Source organism: Equus caballus, chromosome 17 (assembly GCF_041296265.1).
Source record: "Equus caballus isolate H_3958 breed thoroughbred chromosome 17, TB-T2T, whole genome shotgun sequence".
Lineage (NCBI taxonomy): Eukaryota > Metazoa > Chordata > Mammalia > Perissodactyla > Equidae > Equus > Equus caballus.
In genome coordinates this window covers 42,955,048-42,977,209 of record NC_091700.1, presented here as the reverse complement: position 1 = coordinate 42,977,209, position 22,162 = coordinate 42,955,048, and the positions used below count along the sequence as shown (strand labels likewise).

The following is a 22,162-nucleotide window of genomic DNA, read 5'->3' as shown; positions in this document are numbered from 1 at the left end:
AATACAGCTAGGTCACAATAAAAAAGAACAGCTTTCAGACTCAGCATCTAAGGACAAACTTGTGCGAATATTAGCCCTCCTTAAATCCCCTGGGGGCTGGGCAGTTGGGGTGTTCTAGTATAATTCTGCAGACACCATGTGGCATCCTCCTCCTTTGCAGCTCCTGAGTAAGTATAGGTGACTCTCCTGGGTCTCAGCTTCTCTCAGATATGTGGGAGAGAATGAGGGCCCACGTTGCCGTGATGCAGAAGACACAAGAGCAGCACTGTCCAGCTCTCTGTGTTTTAGAGAGATGTCAGTCATATTGTGCTTTTACTGACACTTGCTCTGTACCATGCTATGTATATAGTATTGTGTATCCCATCATGCTGTTAGAATACAAAGAGATGAAGTTGTTAATAGATACATGCGCATGTTACTGTGGCAACACTGGGAGAACAACAAACTACCAGGAGGAGGTCAAAGGCGGCTTCCCAAAAGACAGAACTGTAGCGTTAAGTTTTAAGGATGTGTGTGAGTTAGCTAAGAGAATAAATGTTAGGGATCAGGGTGTTAGGGAAGGGAGGCATTCTAAATAGAGTAAGAAAAAGCATGATGTGTTTGACAATTGCGAGTTGCTCAGCAAGGCTGGAGGGGAAGGGCTTAGTAGAAGATTAAAGCAGCAATAATTTCTTGAGTGCTTTCTTGGACTGGGCTTTTTGTATAGTACATTGTCTCAATGAATCCTTACAATAACCTACAACTTCAATAACTTTGGCCCTGTTTTTACAGATGAGACAATGGAGTCTTAAGCAACTTGCCTAGGGTCACATAACTAGTAAAAGGCAGAGTTGTGACTCCATCTCTGATTCCAACCTGAAGTTCTTTCCACTCGACCATGTGGCCTCTTTCCAAATGAGTTGGAAAGTAATAAAAGCCGTTGGCACTGTAACAGCAGGACACATCACAGGATCCAATGAAGGATTTTAAGCAGGAGGATGACGTAACACCTTTTGTGTTGAAGGGGCCCACTGTTGTGTGGTGGGGAGGATGGTGAGCCTGCAGCCAAGGGGGCCGTGCGAAGGCTCTATTGCATCAGCCCAGGTAGGACACCAGGTGTCCTTGAACTTGCTGTGACAGTGGGTGGGCTTAGAGAGAGAAGAGAAGATGGATTTGAGAAGATTTCTATTAATTTCGAGAAGATATTGATTAATATATTGCTAAATAATAATAGGTCAAAGGAATGGGAATGTTTTGATTAATGCTGAGAACTGTTTGATAAAATTCAATAGTCAATAGTCATTTTTGACAAAAGAAATCTCTAGTAAATAGCTACATACACACACTGAAAGCTAGCTCATGTTTAATGGTGAAATTCTAACAGCATATCCATTAAATATAGAAATAAAACAATGGTGCTACTTGTCTCTAATTACTTAGTGCTCTAATGCTATTCTGGAAGTACCAGTTAATGCATTAGGTAAGAAAATAAAGTAAAGAATATGAAGACTGAACAGCAGGCAGGAAATTTGTCATTTATAGACTATGCAATTAGATTGTTGGCTAAGGGATGTACACAGCTCATTTTCCCTACCCCTTGCTCCAATCCAATTTTGGATTAGTCCCCCAAGTTCAAAGGCATTTTATGGCTGCCTACCCCAGTGACTGTGCTGTGGTAGCACACTGTCTAATGGGAGGCACTGGGAGTGTCTCTTATGACTCCTTTTTTATAAAGCATGAGGGAAAAATGTCAGAGCCCCCTCCTGGGAGACAGCGATATATTAACTCCATTTGTGGCTCTTCGTTCCTTGTGCTTAAAAGGCAAGACAAGTCCAGTGATTGTCCAATTGCCCCGGGCATTGGAGCAAACGTTCTTTTGATCTAGCACAGGCTTCTCTTGGCCAAGTGAGGTACTCTGGATTGGCCTTTCCCTGCATTGCATGGGCAAGAGCCAAGACTGAGGATAGAATCCTAGGGTAGATATAAGCAGGGCAGGTTTCATGGCCTACTTTACTTCTAAGTCATATAGGCATACAGAGTGCAGCAGCATAGCCTAATTTGCCTGAATTCAACATTAGATTCCACGACAAATCATCACATAAGAACAGTGATCATTTGCCTTGCTTTGTTTTTTTTTTTGTGTTTGTGTACTTTTTTGGGAGATGTTAGAGAAAATCAGATCAAGAGCAGGATTTGGCTTTTCCTGGATTTCCTGTCAAATACCACCTTAGTTGCTCTCGCTTTCGGCATGGGCAAAATATACCTTGAAAACCCAAGAAAATAAACTAAAAAACTTTAAGAAATAATAGAGTTTAGTGGTGTGGCCAGTTACAAAATCAATATACAAACGTCAATATGAAGGAAACTGTAAAACTGCTGAGACAAAGGAAGACAAAACAGAGAAGCATACTGGTTTTAGACGTAGACTCAATGACGTAAAGACGTCAGTTTTCCTCAAATTTAAGTTATTAGTCTAACATTACCCTAACACAAATCTCCATGATTTTATTCAAATAATTCTAAAATCCATTTCAAAGTGTAATTTGGTAGAGCCCTTTGGAAGGCTGTTTGACTTTACGTATTAAATTTGTCCTTTGACTCAACAATCCCACCTTTAGGAATTTACTAGTATGAAAAGGCATGTGTGGAAGGATGTATAACGCAGCATTTTTATAATTGTGAACAATGGAAAGCAACCTACATATTCTATGGCAAACCGGTTAGTTAAAGTATGGCAAGTGCTATTGGTTGCCTACCTCAAAGTCACCCTCTCTGGGTTTTTTTTTGTTTGCTTTTACTTTTTCTTAGGGAAAATTTCAGACATACGCAAAAATAGGCAGAATGATTAATAAGCCCCCATGTACTCATCACTCAGCTTCATCAGTTAGCAATTCACAGCCGACCTTGTTTTATCAGTACTTCTCTCCAACACTATGTTATTTTGAAGCATCTTATCAGTTCATCTGTAAATATTTCAGTAGACGTTTCCCAGAGATATGGACTCTTTTTTAAAAAACGTATGAAAATACTATTATTGTAGTTTCAAAAACCAACACTAATTTCTGGATGATGACACACCCTTTCAGAGTACAAATTTTTAATTACCTCGCAACTACTATATATATATATATATATATATATACATATTTTAACAGTTTGAGTGATGGAATTCACACAAAGTCTAAACATTGCAATTGGTTGAGATGTCTTTTAAGTCTCTTTTAATTCATAGCTTCCCTCTCCAGCTCCTTTTGTTTCCTTGCAATTTATTTGTTGAAGAAATAAGGTTATTTGTCCTCTAGATTTTCCCAGATGTGGATTTTCCTGAGTGCACACTCCATATTTCCCATAAATTGGTAACCTAGAAACTTGGTTAGATTCAGTTTCTTTTTTTTTTTTTTTTTGGCAAGATGACTTTTTAGATGGTTGTGTCCTTATTTCCCATAAATTAGTAATCTAGAGACTTGGTTAGATTTCTGGCAAGATGACTTCTTAGACAGTGTTGTGTCTTTCATCAGGAAGAGTATAATGTTGGGTTGTTTCTTTCGGTGATGTTAGTAGTTGTTGATGCTCAATGCCTATATCCGTACTATGCTGAATATGGTATACTGAATTAGATACTAATCTAATCTAATTCGGAAGATGTCATAAATGGTGATATCCTATCTCTATCATTTCTTCTTCGTTTATTAGCTGGAATACTTCCATAAAGAGAAACTACCTTCCTCAATGATTTGGTTTCCCAGTGATATAGGAAGAGCAGGATAAGCATTTGATTCTTTCTCTTCATTTGCCCGTTTTCAAGATAATAAGTTATCTCACTAGCATTCTCCAATGGTGACTAAATGACTTTTTTTTTTTTGTATCATTGTGAATTCATGGATTTAAATTTGTTGCATGTGTCTCATCTTTTATTTATTGCTCAGAGAATCCTGATGTTGTTTAGGTAGTAATGCAATCAGTCACAGAGAAGACATCCTGGCTTGGCTGAGGCTGTTGTATCAATCCATTCTCATTTGGCAGTGTCTGGGGTGGGCATGAGATTCTGGCTGTAGACAAGTATGAAAAAGTCTATTTCTAAAAAAGACCCCTCCACCCACTCAGCTGCCCCATTCTTCCCTTCTGGCTTTTTTCACGTTGTCGCATGAGGACTTGATGTTTGGAGAGCTGCTGCTGAAGCTTGGACCATCCCAATGGATACATGTGATCCATATACACAATTATGACCACTAATACTGCAGCTCTGGATTTATTGACAGAGAAAGATGTCTGCGATATGTCACTGATATAATACACGTCACTAAAACCGTTTATACAAAATTGAACACAAGTGTATATATTTACACCAAGACTTGCCTGGAATTATGTTCACTTAAACACTAAGAGTGGCCATCTCTGAGTGGTGAGATATTAGTGAATTTCCACTTTATTCTTTGTATTTTTCTGTATTTTAAATTTTTATGTGAATAATAAAACTTTTTTAAAAAGTATGATTATGGGCTATTCTCATTTACCTCATGTTACTTATAATGGATTTTCTTCAAATGAATATATCCTATCATGAAAATTCTTTTTATGAGACCCCAGAACTGGTGTCACGTGATTTTTCTCCGTGGCATAATCATCAGGCAGGAAATGTTTTGATTCTGGAATAACATTTCCTGATAAACAATTTTCAGAAACATTTAAGCATTTCCTGATCTGCAAATTTTTGTGATTTTTTTCTTTGTGTGTCTTATTGTTATAATTAACAATACTCTCTAGCCCAGTGGGACATAATCATCCTGTCGGAGAAAGAACCTTCAGAAAAACATGAGTTTTATTAGAGACACATTTTCCAGTCACCAAGAAAATAAAATTGGCACAATTTTCACTAAGCAGTAAAAATAAGAAGTAGTCTCCCTTTAGCTCACATTTAAGAAATTTTAATTTCTTTGGTACATTTAATTCTGCTAAGAAACTGTGTATTCTTAAAACCAATAAGATAGTAAAAAAAAATTCTAGGCCTCCAGAGTAAAATTAAAAAAGGGCCTGTCTTCCTTTAGTTAATTACTTTTTGGCTAGCTGGTTCTGCCAAGCTGTCAGCACAGGGAGCCAGGGCTAAGCCGACAATCACAGTGGACAAAAGAAATAGAATCAACAAATAATTATGGCCCACAAGCTATGTGCCTTGTATTACCATGGTTGCTGTGGCAAATTCAATGAGATAACTTTGCTCTCTTGGACCTCATGATCTAAAGTGGGGAAATGCCATGAAGACATGCAGGGAGATGAGGCTGAAAATGAGTCTAGAAAGGCAATTCCTTGATGAATTTTAAGCAGAGATCAGATACGGTCTGGAGGATGGCATGAAGGGAACAGATGATGTGGGGAGACACATTGAGAAGTGGCTGCAGGAGTCCAGATGAGAGACAAGGCAAGCTTGAGTCGAGCAGTGGTTTGGGGATGAAGAGGAGAAAGGAGGGATTAAAGAATTATTGGCTTTATATAATCTCCTGGGGTCGTTTCTCTCTTGTTCTCTCTTAACATCAAGGGAGTCTTCAGTGGGACTTAACTTATCTCAGCTAGGGTAAGGGAAACTGAGAACAAGCCTTTTTCTGTGCACCCTTGGGTCAGAGCTCCGAAAGAGGAACATCTTGTTCCTGGCAGCGAGCATGGAAGTGGTGAAACTCTGAGCCAGGTCATCTGCAGGTTTGTTTTTGGTCCAATAGGGCCGCCTCTTCACCTGATGACTGACAGTAGGAGTCACCTCCCCATACAGATAGGAATGTGGCCCTGACCCAGTACAAATACAGTAGGCCATCAGTCCGAGGGCCATATTACAGCTTTGACATCTTCTCTCTGCTCTGCCCTCAGAGTCTTCAGTGAGGCGGTGTTCCTCATACCCTCACCTGGGAACGTTCTCATAACTTCTGGAGTGGGCCTGGTCATTTGCAGCCTTACTACACAATTTGCTCTTTATCCAAATTGCTTTTTAGGGGACAGACTGTCCTGAAGCCTACTCAGAAGTCAGACAAGTCCTGCCTAAAGCTCTTCTGCAACAGTAGAAGCTCAAAACTGACGTTGTCACTCCAGCCTGAGCCAATGTGCGTCTGGTGAAGATACTGTAGCAAATCCACAACCGGGAGGAAAGGCTGGGACTGTCTCCCTGCCAAGGTGTTCAAGATTCAAGATCTCAGGTCTGCTTTGGGTCAGGAATGCCATCCCAACTGGTGAAAATATAAGGCATGGGTCAGAGAAGAAGTTTAAGAGCCCTACCTGGAAGAAACTTTGTTGAGAGTCTATTCTTTAGCACTGGTGTCTATTTAATCCTCTCTCCTTCTATTTAATCCACATCCTATCTGGTGTGCTCATTCCTAGCTAGGGTTCAGTGCCTCAGACCCAAGTCACTAGAGAAACTTGTAAATCAACCCATCATCTCATTTTGCAAGGCCTGGTGTAATGTTTCTAAAGCCCAATAGTATAGTCTGAACTGATGATCTCATATATATCACAGTGAAATGAGGAGTGAAATGAAATTTCTTTTTGTACATAGAAATAATTGCCCATGTAATGGGTTGAGGTAAGGCCAGCTTTAGCATTTGCAAAATTAAAATTAAAAGAAAGGTCTGTAGAAAAGTTTTGGCCCCGTTTCCTGAAACTACCTTGCCTGGGGTATGGACCATGTACTGAACTCTTATCCCAACATCATCACCCAAAGGGCTATCGATCCTATTCCCAGAGGACTTCCCAAGCAGCATATGGAAGGAAAAATGAAGAATCAGAGTTTAGGCAAATTAGGAATCTAATGTCAGTCAATGGTTTACAACAAGGCTGCAAAATTGGCCATCCATATATCGTCAAGAAACCAGGAAGATGTGACGAAACGCTGCCTGACTGTGGCTGTGCGCCATACTCTCTCATACTCACTTCTCACCTCCATTCACTTCTAATTCCAGGCTCTTTCCACGGGATTTGACAGGGCTTTCTTTTGGACTTCTCTATAATTATGACTTCACAGAAGTTCTTCTCTGGGTCACCTCTGGGCTTCAATGTCCTAGCTGTCTCTCCACAAACTCTTGTTTCAGACAGGAGTTCCGCTTCTCCGGATCGCCCCCTGTGAACCAGCACTTCCACCTGTTTAATCCATCAGAGAGTCTAGGCCTTAGTTTAACCAGTCTGCCTGGTTCCCGTGGCCTCAAATCCTCCATCCCTTCCCTTTCCCCAGCGGGGCTGCTCAAACAAGCTCATGGCTCAGGTATGTCTCCCTAAAAGCTGAGAGAAATCCCTGCCCCAAGTAGGCAATCCTCAGAAAGCCCACTGGTTCCATATTTTGTTTTTCGTGCTTGGGACTTGAAGATGATGATTATTCTGATGCCAGAGATACTCTTCCAAGCCCTCATCAGAGGATCCAGGCCTGTGCATCCCTCACTGCGCACATCCTGGAATGGAGAATTGTGTTTTGGCGATAATGCCAGAAAGCCAACACCACTGAGTTGTGCAGATCTCTTCTGTTTACACACAGAGTATGTCATCTCAGGTCAAAACTATTTTTAGACACAGTGTTGATCTTTTCAGCATTGTCCCCCAAACTACTGTCTCAGTGCATCTCCTTTGCCCTGAGCTGGTTTGACTTTAGAATACAAATTAGTGATAAGACGTGAACAGGGAACATGATCTGATGTGTGGAACCACGGCAACAAGGTGAAAAGGAACGAACATTTATTGAGTGCCTACGATGTACCAGGCACAATTAGTCATAATGATAATATTTACTGTATGAATATTATGTGTAAGGCATTGTGCTAAGCCCTTACACATAACCCAATTTAATCCTCACAACAACCCTGTGAGATAGGCATTGTATTATGGTCCTCATTTTATGAATGAGAAACTTAAGCTTAAAGAGATTAAGTAACTTGCTCAAGATGAATAGAGTTTCAAGTCAAGAGCTGTCTGAATCTAACATCCAACAAGTTTTCTCTCTCTCTCAACGTTTTTTTATTAGACTTCTCATAGATTTCTTTGTTTTACTGCCCTTTTCAAAGAATCAGCTTTTGGTATTGCTGATCAATTCTACTTTTCTCACTGTTTTATTATTTTCTGCTTTTATTTTTATTGATCTTTTCCTTCAGCTTTCCTTGAATTTATACTGTTTTTTTTTTCTAGCTTATTGGGTCAATGGCTTAGATCATTTATGTTCTACTGTGCCTGTTCTAATACATGCATTCAAGGCTATGTATTCTCTTCTGAGTGTGATTTTGACTACATGCCATAGGATGTTCTCATTTTTATTATTTCTGAAGTGTATGATTTCAATTCTGATTATTTGTTTCGCCCAGAAGATATTTAGAAATAAGTTTAGATAAATAGATTTATTTGAGGAAAGGAGTACTTAACCTTTGGTTAATAGTTTCTACTCGAGTACCTTAACAATTAAAATAGCAATCTGTTTCTGATATTATGGAAAACATGAGTATCTCATAGCTACACTGAATTCTGCCATTTTCACTTATGTTGCTCTTTATTGCAGGAGAAAATCCATAAAGAAAAATATTTGGTTGTCCATTTTTATATTGTTTATATAGCTATTTACTTTTGGGGGGAGAGGTGATGTCTTTCTGCTAGAAGGAAATATTTATATACAGCTTTATTGAGGTATAATTGACAAACAATAATCTGCATGTATTTAAAATGTACAATTGGATAAGTTATGAAATATGTACACACCCTTGAAACTATCACCATAATCAAGATAACGAACATATGCGTTACTCCCAAAAGTTTTCTTCTGCCTATTTGCAATCTCACCCTCCCACTCCCCACTGTTCCCTTTCCAAAAATCTGCTGATCTGCTTTCTGTTTGTTTGTATTTTATAGATTTTTGTATAAGTGATATTATACAGTATGTCCTCTTTTTTGTCTGGCTTCTTTCGTTTCAGCACTATGAGATTCATCCACGTTGTTGTGTGTATCGATAGTTCATTCCTTTTTATTGCTGAGTAGTCTTCTGCTGTATGAATACACCACAATTTGTTTATTCATTTACCTGTTAATGGATGTTTGGGTTGTTTTCAGTTTGGGGCTCTTACAAATAAAGCTGCTATGAACATTTGTGTGTAAGTTTTTGTATGGACATATAGCACTTTTTCTCTTAAGTAAATTGCTAGGAGTGGAATGGCCACATCTCACAGTAGGTGTATGTTTAACATGTTAAGAGTTGCTAAAATCTCTTCCAAAGTGGTCAAACAGTTACATTCCCATCAGCAGTGTATGAGAGTTCAAGTTTCCCCACATCCTCACAACACCTGATATGGTCAGTCTCTTTAATTTCAGACATTCTAATAGATGTTTCCTAGTATCTCGTTGTGGTTTTAATTTGCATTTCCCACTGACTAATGGTGAGAGTGTGGGGAACAGGTTCTTTTATGTGCTTTTGGTGGGACTATGCATTGAAACCTTTTTTGTATTGCAATTTGAATTTTGAACAAGTTTTGACATATCAGTCTTATTTCCAGAAATCTATCCTGTCATGAACTGAGCATCTCCACAAAAGCTGTCGGGCTAAACGCAGTTCTTTCCATAATTTCCCTCTGAGTCAGAAGAGACTTTCTCACACTTTCTTGCTGATCGATTTCTAGTTCTCCACACCATGCATTCAACACTCGACAGTGGTTACAGTGATGGTATGAATTGTTGAGGTCTGTGGCGGTGATTTAATCTAAAATGCAACTAGATATCTAAATTTAAAGATGCAACACACAACACAGTGTAGTGGATCGAGTAAGCCTTTCTTTCCCCCCTGCCTAGAACATTTGATTGCAGTCCCTCATTTCTCTTGGGGAACTCTTTCCAAACTCCTTATAGTCTGGATGGGACTGTCAATCATACCGCCCAGCACTCTCTGGCCATGGGATGGTCACATTTATAACCCAGACTGGGCCACTCATGGTTCATTATAGGTTTGGTACACTGACTAGAAATGGGCACATGATTCAGCAGGAACTGAGTCTTCCTCTGGATTGATATACAAATGTGAGGAGCCAGTTGCTTTTCTGCTGGAGTTGCTGGGCTGGGAAAAGGAATCTGAGGCTGCCAGTGGGTGCCTTCCTTAGTTTCATGGAGGAAGCCTGTCTTTAGTGGAAAGCAAAAGAGTGAGACCAACATACTAAGGAAAGCAGAGGCAGACATGTAAAGAAAGAGAGAGAGAAAGAGATGAGGGTGAGGAATGGAGAGGAGAGAGACAAGAGAGAAGAAAGTGAGAGAGAAAACAATATTACTTACTACATCTAAATCCAAATTCATCCCTAGACTTCCACGTTGTATAAGCCAATTTACTTTCTCCTTCACTCTTCTTGTCTCTCTTTTCCTTAAGTTAGTTTGCCTTGGGTTTCTGAACTTGCAAGTAACGGAATACAAGCTGTCACCTATCATCTCCCCCTCACTGAGCCCCATCAAGAATCTACTCATATTAACCTTTACTGAACAGTGTAAAATTTACTGAACATTTCAAATAAAAAATAAAAGAGAAGATTGACAAGGTATATCCACAGCACACAGCCCACAAATCCCTGTCAGGGTTTCTCGTCTCTCAATTTCTGTCCTGCTGGAGGTGGTTTCCTTCTGATTCTTCCATCTCACAGACTCTAGACCCTTTGATTCCTTCTATTACGTGGAACAATTTAGCTACCATCTATTATCACTTGAGCATCCCCTTGAGGTTCTGACTTCTAGCGTAAGTACTTTTTCTTTAAAACTAAAACCAATGTATCCATTTTAAGTATTAGCTGGTCTCAAGCCTGTAACTCTTAAGGCATAACTTTCTGGGAAAGGGGAATGGAGCATGTGATTCACACCATATATGTACCCAAAGCAAGCCACCAGCCTTGAGAGCAATGAAAGTACTCAAATACTTGTAAATGAAGAGAAAGAGACCGGAGACAAAGATGCTTGAGTCATTCTTTAGGCCAAGCCAATTCACCAGTTTATCAGTTTACCAATTCAGCTGCATGGAAGGAAAAATGGAGCAGAGCATCCAAGAAAGTCTTCCATGTGTCTATGCATGAGGCCTTTTACTGTGCAGTGGCTCTTCCCAAGAGTGAATAGGACTCATTCAATGTTCTGGAATCAAATTAGTATTCCCTCATTAGGAGGAGAAATGGAAGGGAAGAAGATGGTGTGGCAGAAGCTACTGGTTGTCCCCATAATATGAATTCTCTTTTTCCTCAGTAATAGAAACCTCCAGATTTAGATGGGTACTAGCCAGCCAGAATAAAAACTACACTTATCAGCTGCCCTTCAAGCTAGATGTGGCATATGGCTAAGTTCTGGACAGTGGAATGTAAGCATAAAGTGACGTGGATATCTTCCTGAAAGTGTCCTTAGAGGTGGTGGGTGTGCCTTCTCCTTCACTTTTCCTTGTTCTCATTGGCCAGAATGTGGACATGATGGCAGGATCTAGAATATCCTCTTGGACCATAAAATCGAAGTTACATGTTAGGGATGGTAGAACAACAAGTTAGAAGGAACCTGGGTCTCTGATGATTGTAGGGTTGTCATACCAGCTTCTGATTACTTGCGTCCTCTGCATGTTGTAGCTAAACCTATTTTAACTGATACCAGTGGAGATATTATCTACTATGTTGAAGTAATGTCAAGAAGTCCTTGAACTCTATGCTAAGAAGCTGAGGTTGTTTTTTTTAAATACATGGTAGGGAACAAATAATGGATTTTACATATGAAGAGAAATGAAATAAAATTCATTCACATTTGTGATACTGTTGCATTTTCCCTTTAAATCACTAAGAAACAGAGCACAATTTTTTTTTTATATATAAGAATTTTTTTTTTTTAAAGATTTTATTATTTCCTTTTTCTTCCCAAAGCCCCCCGGTACATAGTTGTATATTCTTCGTTGTGGGTTCTTCTAGTTGAGGCATGTGGGACGCTGCCTCAGCGTGGTCAGATGAGCAGTGCCATGTCCGCACCCAGGATTCGAACCAACGAAACACTGGGCCGCCTGCAGCAGAGCGCGCGAACTCAACCACTCGGCCACGGGGCCAGCCCCCAACAGAGCACAATTTTTAAAAATCCATGCATAGATCACTAACCATATGAGCACAGAACAGAAAGGAAACAATAAAGTGAATTCACCAATATTAATCTTTATTTAAAATAAGTTTAGTATTGATATAAAATACATAGGAATTTCTAAGAAGTCAATGGAGAAGGGAATAATTTTTCAATTAATAACATCTATTTTTTTCTAGTTCTAGAGATTTATTGGTCTTCTGAATAAATTATTGACTGTCTTCTTTTGATTAATAGCTAGTATGGATCATCTAGTAAATAAAAAAGAGGTTGAAATAAATGTAAAGGACTAGGATAGTATAGTGGACATTAGTAATTTTTACCTGCCTAAGGTCCATTCTCCTATCCTAATAGTACTGTGGTTTCCTTTTGAGGAATCACCACCTTTGGTGTGAGAAGTAAATCAAGGTACTCCGGCCTTGCCTCACTGAAGGAAAAGAATCGCTGGGGACTCCCACCCGCCTCCTCCCAAGCTGGTTACTCTCAAGGAGCAGACACTGAACCTTAGCTCTCTCAATCAGACTTCTCATTCTGGGACACTGAGTCTTGAGCAGGGACCAAATGATGGAAACATTAATTGGAGTTCATTTATATCTTCTCTTGGCAATGATCAGGAGAAAATTGGTTTTTAAAAATATTTTATATGTATATATGTAACAAAAAGCATATGATTTCTCAATAAATCCTTCCATTATCTTCAAAAAGTTCTGAACTTTTAAAACCCTTCTAGCTATTGCTATGTGTAGATTCTCTATCTTAAAGAGGCTGACTTTTGCCTGAGTGTGCTTGTGATCATACCATATATATTACAGCGTGGGTTTTTCTCTCAATATTTTGTTTTTGAGATTTGTTCATGATAAATCATTTTGATCTAGTGCATTCATTTCGACTCCCATATTATACTCAGTTTTACAAATTTATTAGGTTGAACAGTGTGAAAGTGGTTGAATAGAAGCAAACTTACATGGTTCACCCAAATATCACAATTATCTGTTTTCCAATTGATGAATGTTTCAGTTATTTTCAGTACTTCATCATCTCAAGCAACGATGTAATGAAAAACCAACGATGTATGTCCTTAAGTACAAGTGCAAGAAGTTTCTCTAGTGTATATACTGAAAAGTAGAATTGCTGGGTCTTGGGGTATGCACAACTTCTATTTTATCAGATAATGCCACATTATTCCTCCAAGAGTTTACATCAATTTCCACTTGCCAGCTTATATGAGAATTTCTTCATCCTGACCAACGCTTGGTATTATCAGAAATCCTGCCAATCTGATGGGCCTGGAAAGACATTTCCTTGTTTTAATTTGCATTTCCTTGATTACTGAAAATTTGAACATCTTTTCGTATTTGTATTAATTGGTCATTCAGCGCTACATTTCTTAGCATTTACTCTTTATATCACTCCTAGTTATCTAATAGTTATTTGACTTTTTCCTCTTGATTTGTAGCTCTTTGTATAGACTACTGAATCATTGTTAGACGTATGTATTGCAAGTATCTTCTCCAGATCTCCAGCCTGTCTTTCAATAGCTTTTGTTTTACAGAGGTTTTAAATTTGAAATTTTAATTTAATTATTATAATTTAATTATTCTTTTACGATTTGTGCTTTTTGAATCTTGTATAGGAATTCATTCTACCCTGTGATCATAAAGATGTTCTCTTACATTATCTCCTACAAGTTTTGAAGTTTTCCTCTTCACATTGGAGCCTTTAACCCAGCTAGAATTGAGCATGTATATGGTACAAGATGAAAGTCTAGCCTTTTCCCTCCATATGGTAACATACGGTTCTCACGTCATTTATTGAAAAGTCATCTTGTCTATACTGAGTTGTAGTACCACTTATGTTATAAAACAAATTTCCACACTTGCAAGCTCTTTTTCTGGACTTTTCCCCAGTTAATTGGTCTATTTTTCTGTCTCTCTGCCCATGCTGCATTGTTTTACTTTCTATAGTTTTATTATAAGTATTGATATCTGGAAACGTGATATCTTTATACATATTTTTTCTCCTTTCTTAAATTTTTTCCTTCAAAATTTTCCTTGTTATTCTTGGCTGTTTACTATTTGCTTGAAGTTTAGGCTCAACTTATCAAAGCTCAAGATAAAACCTCCTGAAAATTTGTTGGGATTTGCACTGAATTTGTAGATTAATTTGGGTGGAGAACTGACATCCTTATGATACCAAGCCTTTCCAACCATGAGAATAGTCTATCTCCTCATTTATTTAGGTATTTTGTATTGCCAAGTAATAACACTATAAAGTTTTCCATAAACGTCTTTCCTATCTTTCCTGTTAGTTGTATTCCTAGGTTGCTTTTGTAAATGGAATAATTCTTTAAAATTATGTTCTAACTGGTTGTTCCTAGTGTACTGGACTGCCATTGAATTTTCAATATTGCTCTGGTAACACACCACCTTGCTGAACTCTTTCATGAACTTGAATAGTTTGTAGATACTCTTGGATGTTCTGTGTAGACAATCCAATTCCCTGGAAAGGATTTTTTTTCCCTTCTGTTTCATTTATTTTTCTAATTTCTATGTCTGGCTAAGACCTCTAGAACTAAGTTGAATGGAAAGAGTAATGGTGACATCCTTGTCGTGTTCCTGACTTTAAGCAGAATGCTTCTAATGTTTCACCATCAAGTATGATATTTGTGGTAAATTTTTCCTAAATACCCTTTATCAGTTGAAAAAACATTCCCTAATTTCTAAAGTGTTCTTTTGGTTATTTAAAACTCATGAATAAATCTTGAATTTTATTGAATTGGGGGAGCATGTATTGAGATTATTGTATATATATTTACAAATTTATTAATGTGGCAAGTTACATTAATATGATTTCCTGTCTTAAGCCATCCTTATATTCCTGGAATAAATCCTAGTTAGTCGTGATAATTTTTTACACACATTGCTGAATTCAGTTGGCTAATATTTTCATCCATGTTCATACCTAGTTTGCATACAAATGTTCCTTCTCATACTTTCTTGTCCAATTCTGACTTGGGAAGTGATTCTTCTTTTTCTATTATCCATTTCTATTTCTTTTTCTATTTCTATTTTGTATTATTTCCATTTCTGTTTGTATAAGAAAAGAGTTACTTGCTCCTTAAAGTTTTGGTAAAACTTGTCTGTAAAATCTTCTGGGAGTGGCAGATTTTTGCCTCAGATTTAATTTCTCCAACAGATATGGATGGGATTTATAGTCATTTAGGATGCATAGCAAGTCTATGCCAGTCATTTTCAGTAATTATCTGTCTGGACTTCTTAGTTGTCCTTTGGTTCTATCATTGCCTGTCCTATATCAGCTGTTGAATATTTTAAAATATTACTCCCGGATATAGATATACTCAAATTTTTTACTTCTTCTTGAGTCAATTTAGATGACTTACATTTATTAAGCAAAAAATATCTATTTGATCTAAATTTTCAAATGTATTATTATGAAGTTCTTCAATGTATTTAGTTAAATTTTTAAAATCTTTACAGTAAATTCTTTAATTTCTAATATGGTTTGTTTGTGTCTTCTGTTTCTCTTGATCAATCTTGCCAGAGGTGTACTCAGACTTTATTAATCTTTACATAGTTCTAATTTGGAGGGGTTTACTGTGTTGTTTTTTCCTAACTTTTGATTGAACACTTAGCTCATTTATTTTCAATCTTTTTTTAAAAAAGTAGACATTTAAGACTATAAAGTTTCCTTAAGGATCACTAGCTATATCTCACAGGTCTCAAAATGCAATGTTCATATAACATCATTCAGGTCTAAACACATCTTAAATTTAATTATGATTTTTTTTTTCTTTTCAGGCTACTTGTAAATTTTGTTTTCTAATTTTATTGCGCTGCGGTCATTGTGTTTTATATGCCATTGAATGTTTGTACTTTTTGAGACTTTCTTTATGGCTTAGCTGAATGCACTGTTTTTACAAATTCTGTATGTGTGTTCACAACTTTAGTTGTTGGGCATAGTTTCTCATATATCCTTATATTAAGCTTTTTAATATTATTTTTTAAATTTTCTAACATTTTTTCTGTCTTCCATCTTTTCTTTGTCTTCTTTTTCACCCATGCTGAAATTTTATCAAATTTCCCTGTTTTAAAAATAGGTATTTAAATCTATGTGTTCGTTTGCTATTGTTGCTGTTTTTATCTTCCACTTATGAGTGAAATCACAGGATATTTGACCTTCTCTGTCAATTTATTTTGCTTAGCATAATACCCTCAAGGTATTTTTTGAGAAGTTTCCAATTTCTAAACTTTAAATAAGTTGAATCATACAGCAGGTCTTCTGTTCTGTTTGGCTTCTTTCACTCAGCATAATTATTTTGAAATTCATCCATATAATGGTGTGTATCAATAGTCCATTCCTTTTTATTACTACGTGTTATTCCATCGAGGGTGTCCTGCTATTTGTTTCTCCATTCCCTATTGATGGAAATTTGGGTTGGTCCTAGTTTAGGGCTGTGGTGGATTAAATCATGTCTCCCAAAAAGATATGTGATTGTAACCCCCAGGTGCCAACACCCAGTACATGTGAACATGACCTTATTTGGAAATAAGGTCTTTGCAGATGTAATTAAGCTAAAGATTTCAGGATGTAATCATCCTGAATTTAGAGTGGATCCTAAATCCAATGACTGGTGTCTTTATAAGAGAAAAGAGATTTGACACTTACAGAATACAGGGAAGAAGGGCATGTGGAGATGGAAGGAGAGAACGGAGTGATGCAGCCACAAGCCAGGGAATGCCAGGAGCCACCAGAAGCTGGAAGAGACCTGAAACAATTCTCCCCTAGAGCCTGTACAGGCAGTGTGCCCGGCTGACACCTTGATTTCAGATTTCTAGCCTCCAGAGCTGTTAGAGAAAGCATTTGTGTTGTTTAAAGCCACCAAGTTCGTCATCGTTTGTTGCAGCAGTCCTAGGAAACCACTCTGGGGCTAATACAAATAAAGTGCCTAAAATTCTTGTAAAAAAATTAAGAAAAAATAGATATTTAAACCTATGTTGTTCACTGTATACAGAGTCAAGATTGCTATGTTTCCCTGATGAATTGTTTCTTTCTGTCATTGAGTACCAATCCTCTTTATCACTAAAACTAAAGTTTGCCTTAAAGTCTCTTTTGTCTGCCGTTGCTATAAATACATCACCTTTGTTTTGCTTAGTATTTGCCTGTTATGTCTTTGGTTTCTTCCTTTTACTTTCAGCCTTTCTCTGTCATTATGATTTGAGTGTGTTTCTCTTTTTTTTCTTTTTGAGGAAGATTAGCCCTGAGCTAACTACTGCCAATCCTCCTCTTTTTGCTGAGGAAGACTGGCCCTTAGCTAACATCCGTGCCCATCTTCCTCTACTTTATGCCTTGAACACCTACCACAGTATGGCTTTTGCCAAGTGGTGCCATGTCCCCAGCCGGGATCTGAACTGGCGAACTGCGGGCTGCCAAGAAGCGGAATGTGTGCACTTAACCGCTGTGCCACCGGGCCGGCCCCTTGAGTGTTTCTTATAAAAAGCATAGAATTGGATTTTAAATATTTCTCTGTGAGTCTTTTTTTAAAAAAAGTTAATTTAACCCATTTGTATGCATTGGTTTTATTTCTGCTATCTTATTTTGTGTTTCCTATTTCCCCAGCTTTGTTTTTGCTTTCCCCTGTTACTATCCCTTTCCTCTGTTGTGTTGGATTCATTGAGTTTTCTTGGCCCCTCAACATTTTATTTTAGTTCTTTTATTGGTTACCTCACATTTTTAGCACACGCAATTGACCTAACAAACTAAAGTTAGCTGTAACAATCTGTTACATTGAACTGTGCCTCTTGGTATTTATGCCCTTGTGCAGTCCCCATCCCTTGCATCTGGTCTTGGTTTTAACCAATAGGACATGGCAGAAGTGATGCTATGTTAGATCTTGATCTAAGACTTTAAAAGGCCTGCTGGCTTCTGCTTTTACACTCTTGGGAGCCTTCAGCTTATGTATAAGGAGTCTTGCTGCCTTGTTGGAAAGCCACATGGAGAGGAGAAGACTAGAGACTACACGGGAGAGAACTGAGGAACAAAGCTGACCATGAGAATTGAGGTCCCAGCATATGACCCCTGACTGTTTCAGCCAGCACCAGGTATTTGAATCATACTTGTACAGCTACTGGACAAGTGAGTGAAAAAACATTTGCCCACAGAATTGTGAGCAAATAAAATGATTGTTTTAAGCCTCTGATATTTGGGGTATGTTGCTACATAACAATAGATAACTGAAATGCTAATGAAATCTTAATCCTTATACTGAATTACATACCATTCTTATGCTCTAACTCCAATTTTCTCCCTGCTTGCTAATCTTCCATGTTGTGATCTTTTTGTGGTTCTCTATTCCCTTTAAACCCATCAAAATTAGTCATTTTTATCATTTTTTTAGTTAATAATTTATTGGATATACCAGCATGTTATCCAGTTTCTTTGTTTCTTGCATCCTCATATCCATTTTGAGTCCAATTTCCTTCTGACTTAATTACATACCTTAATTGATCACTTAGTAAAAACTTGAGAGTAGTAAGCTCAGTTTTTATTACTTTCAAAAGTTCTTCATTTTGTCCTTACCTTTAAATGATAGTTTAGCTTGATATAAAATTGTAGGTTACCATTTTTCTCTTAGCACTTTGAAAATAATACACTATTGCTATCTGATTTCTATTGTTGCTAATGAGTCATGTGCTGTGAGTATAAATTTTATTTCTTCTTAATAATATGTGTTTCCTTTCAGGTTGCTTAAAAGTTTTTTTTCTCACTACTTTTCTTATTATGAAAATTCAGTATGAGGTATCTACAAGTGGTTTACGTTTTTTTCTTCCTTAGAACTCATACTTTTGCAATCTGAGGATTCTTTCATCAACTGAGTTCCTTTTAATCCTAAAGTGATACTCTTCACCTAACGAGGCTTTTAATACACAGCACCCACACTTTATGAGAGGTATGCAACTGCAAAGATTTTGCATTATTCAAAATTTGCATGAGTCAAGACTAATCCTTGCTACAACATAGACAGATCTTAGAAATAGTAGAAAATAACAATGTAAATTCTTTTAAAAGTGAATCCAGGTAAGGAGAAATGTTTGACTGTCAGATGTGAAACTGTTATGTATTTAGCAAAATATGAATGATGTCTTTAGTTTAAGATTTAATGAAGAAAGAAATCTTTTTCAAGTTGGAAAATAGTTTCTAGGTTTTGATTCATGTCATTGACCTTTAGATTTCTTTAAAATTGAAAAGAAAGTGGAGTCTATGTTAGTAATTGTTAATGCTTATTTCTCATAAAATGCTAAATATTTTTCTCAAATTTCTATGCTGATTGAATTCATAACTAATATGTGAACAAATTAACCACTAGTCTAGGTTTTCTGATTCAAAATGGTTTACTCCCCCCTCGCAGGATCTGGTAGAGCTACTAGACTGAACTCAGGAAGGATGTAGAAGATACGAACAGTTCCACCAAACAGCAGGATCTAACTGACACATGTAGAACATTCCACCAAACAGCAGGATGTAACTGACACATGTAGAACGCTCCACCAAACAGCAGGATCTAACTGACACATGTAGAACATTCCACCAAACAGAAGGATCTAACTGACACATGTAGAACATTCCACCAAACAGCAGGATCTAACTGACACATGTAGAACATTCCACCAAACAGCAGGATCTAACTGACACATGTAGAACATTCCACCAAACAGCAGGATCTAACTGACACATGTAGAACATTCCACCAAACAGCAGGATGTAACTGACACATGTAGAACGCTCCACCAAACAGCAGGATCTAACTGACACATGTAGAACATTCCACCAAACAGAAGGATCTAACTGACACATGTAGAACATTCCACCAAACAGCAGGATCTAACTGACACATGTAGAACATTCCACCAAACAGCAGGATCTAACTGACACATGTAGAACATTCCACCAAACAGCAGGATCTAACTGACACATGTAGAACATTCCACCAAACAGCAGGATCTAACTGACACATGTAGAACATTCCACCAAACAGCAGGATCTAACTGACACATGTAGAACGCTCCATCAAACAGCAGGATCTAACTGACACATGTAGAACGCTCCACCAAACAGCAGGATCTAACTGACACATGTAGAACATTCCACCAAACAGCAGGATCTAACTGACACATGTAGAACGCTCCATCAAACAGCAGGATCTAACTGACACATGTAGAACGCTCCACCAAACAGCAGGATCTAACTGACACATGTAGAACATTCCACCAAACAGCAGGATCTAACTGACACATGTAGAACATTCCACCAAACAGCAGGATCTAACTGACACATGTAGAACATTCCACCAAACAACAGCAGAATACACATTTTTTTTTTTCAGGCAACATGGAACATTCCCAAGATAGACCATATTCTAGGCAATGATAATAATAATAATAATAATGCCTCAACAAATTTAAAGCAACTGCAATCATGCAGACTATATTTTCTGGCTGTAATAGAATCAAACTAAAATTCAGTAATAGAAAAACAACAACAAAAAAATCCCTAAACACATGGAAATTAAATAATACACTCCTAAGTAATTCACAGGTCAAAGAGGAATTCTCAAAGGAAGACAAATACATAGAACTGAGTAAAATGAAAATGTAACATATCAGTGTATGTGGGATGCAGCTAAAGCAGTCCTGTGAAGGAAATTTATAGCACTAATTGCTTTCATTAGAAATGAGAAAAGATTTCAAATCAAAAATTTAGGTTCTTGCCTTAAGAAACTAGAAGAAGAAAATGAAAATAAACCCAAAGCAGGCAGAAGGAAAGAAATAATTAAAATAAGAGCAGAAGTCAATGAAATAGGAAAATAATGGAGAAAATGAATGAAACCAAAAGCCAATTCTTTGAAAAAAATCAATAAAATTGATAAATCTCTAGCAAGCTGACCAAAATAAAAAAGAAACAAATTAGCAAAATTAGAAATTAAATAGGAGATACCACTACAGATCTTATAGGTATTAAAAAGTTAAAAAAGGAATACTATGAATAACTCTATGCTTATAAATTTGACAATTTAAAGAAATGGATGAATTTCTTGAAAACTACAAACTATCAAATCTTAACCAAGATGAAATAGATAATCTGAATAGCTATAGCCATTAGAGAAATTGAATTCATAATTTAAAAGCTCCTCCAAAATAAATCTCAGGCCCAGATGTTTTCATAGGAGAATCCTAACAAACATCTAAAGGAGAATTAATGCAAATTTTATACAATTTCTTCCAGAAAATAGGAGAAATGGAAATACTTCCCCACTCATTTTATGAGACCAGTATTACTCTGAAATTGAAACCTGATAAAGATAATAATTAAAAAAAAAGAAGGACTATGGACAGCTAATCTTTGACAAAGGAGCAGAGGGCCTCCAATGGAGAAAAGAAAGTCTCTTCAACAAATGGTGCCGGGAAAACTGGACAGCCACATGCAAAAGACTGAAAATTGACCATTCTTTTTCACCACCCACCAAAATAAACTCAAAATGGATCAAAGACCTAAAGATTAGGCCTGAGACAATAAGTCTTTTGGAAGAGAATATAGGCAGTACACTCTTTGACATCAGTTTCAAAAGAATCTTTTCGGACACTGTAACTCCTCAGTTGAGGGAAACAATAGAAAGAATAAACAAATGGGACTTCATCAGACTAAAGAGCTTCTTCAAGGCAAGGAAAAACAGCTCACAAATTGGGAAAAAATATTTACAAGCCACTTATCCGACAAAGGGTTAATCTCCATAATATACAAAGAACTCACACTGCTTAACAACAAAAAAACAAACAACCCGATCAAAAAATGGGCAGAGGACATGAACAGACATTTCTCAAAAGAAGATATGAATATGGCCAATAGACACATGAAAAGATGTTCGTCATCGCTAATCATCAGGGAAATGCAAATCAAAACTACACTAAGATATCACCTTACACCCGTTAGATTGGCAAAAACATCCAAAACCAAGAGCGACAAATGTTGGAGAGGTTGTGGATAAAAAGGAACCCTCATACACTGTTGGTGGGAATGCAAACTGGTACAGCCACTATGG

At 37.3% G+C, this 22,162-nt stretch overlaps 1 long non-coding RNA gene across 1 annotated transcript; it reads left to right on the top strand.

The window, feature by feature from the left end:
- The first annotated feature begins 924 nt into the window (after nucleotides 1-924).
- Nucleotides 925-9,070, top strand: LOC138918516 (uncharacterized). Its single transcript, XR_011427958.1, has 2 exons — nucleotides 925-1,083; nucleotides 5,958-9,070. It is a non-coding gene; the product is annotated as an uncharacterized lncRNA (long non-coding RNA).
- The last annotated feature ends 13,092 nt before the right edge of the window (nucleotides 9,071-22,162 follow it).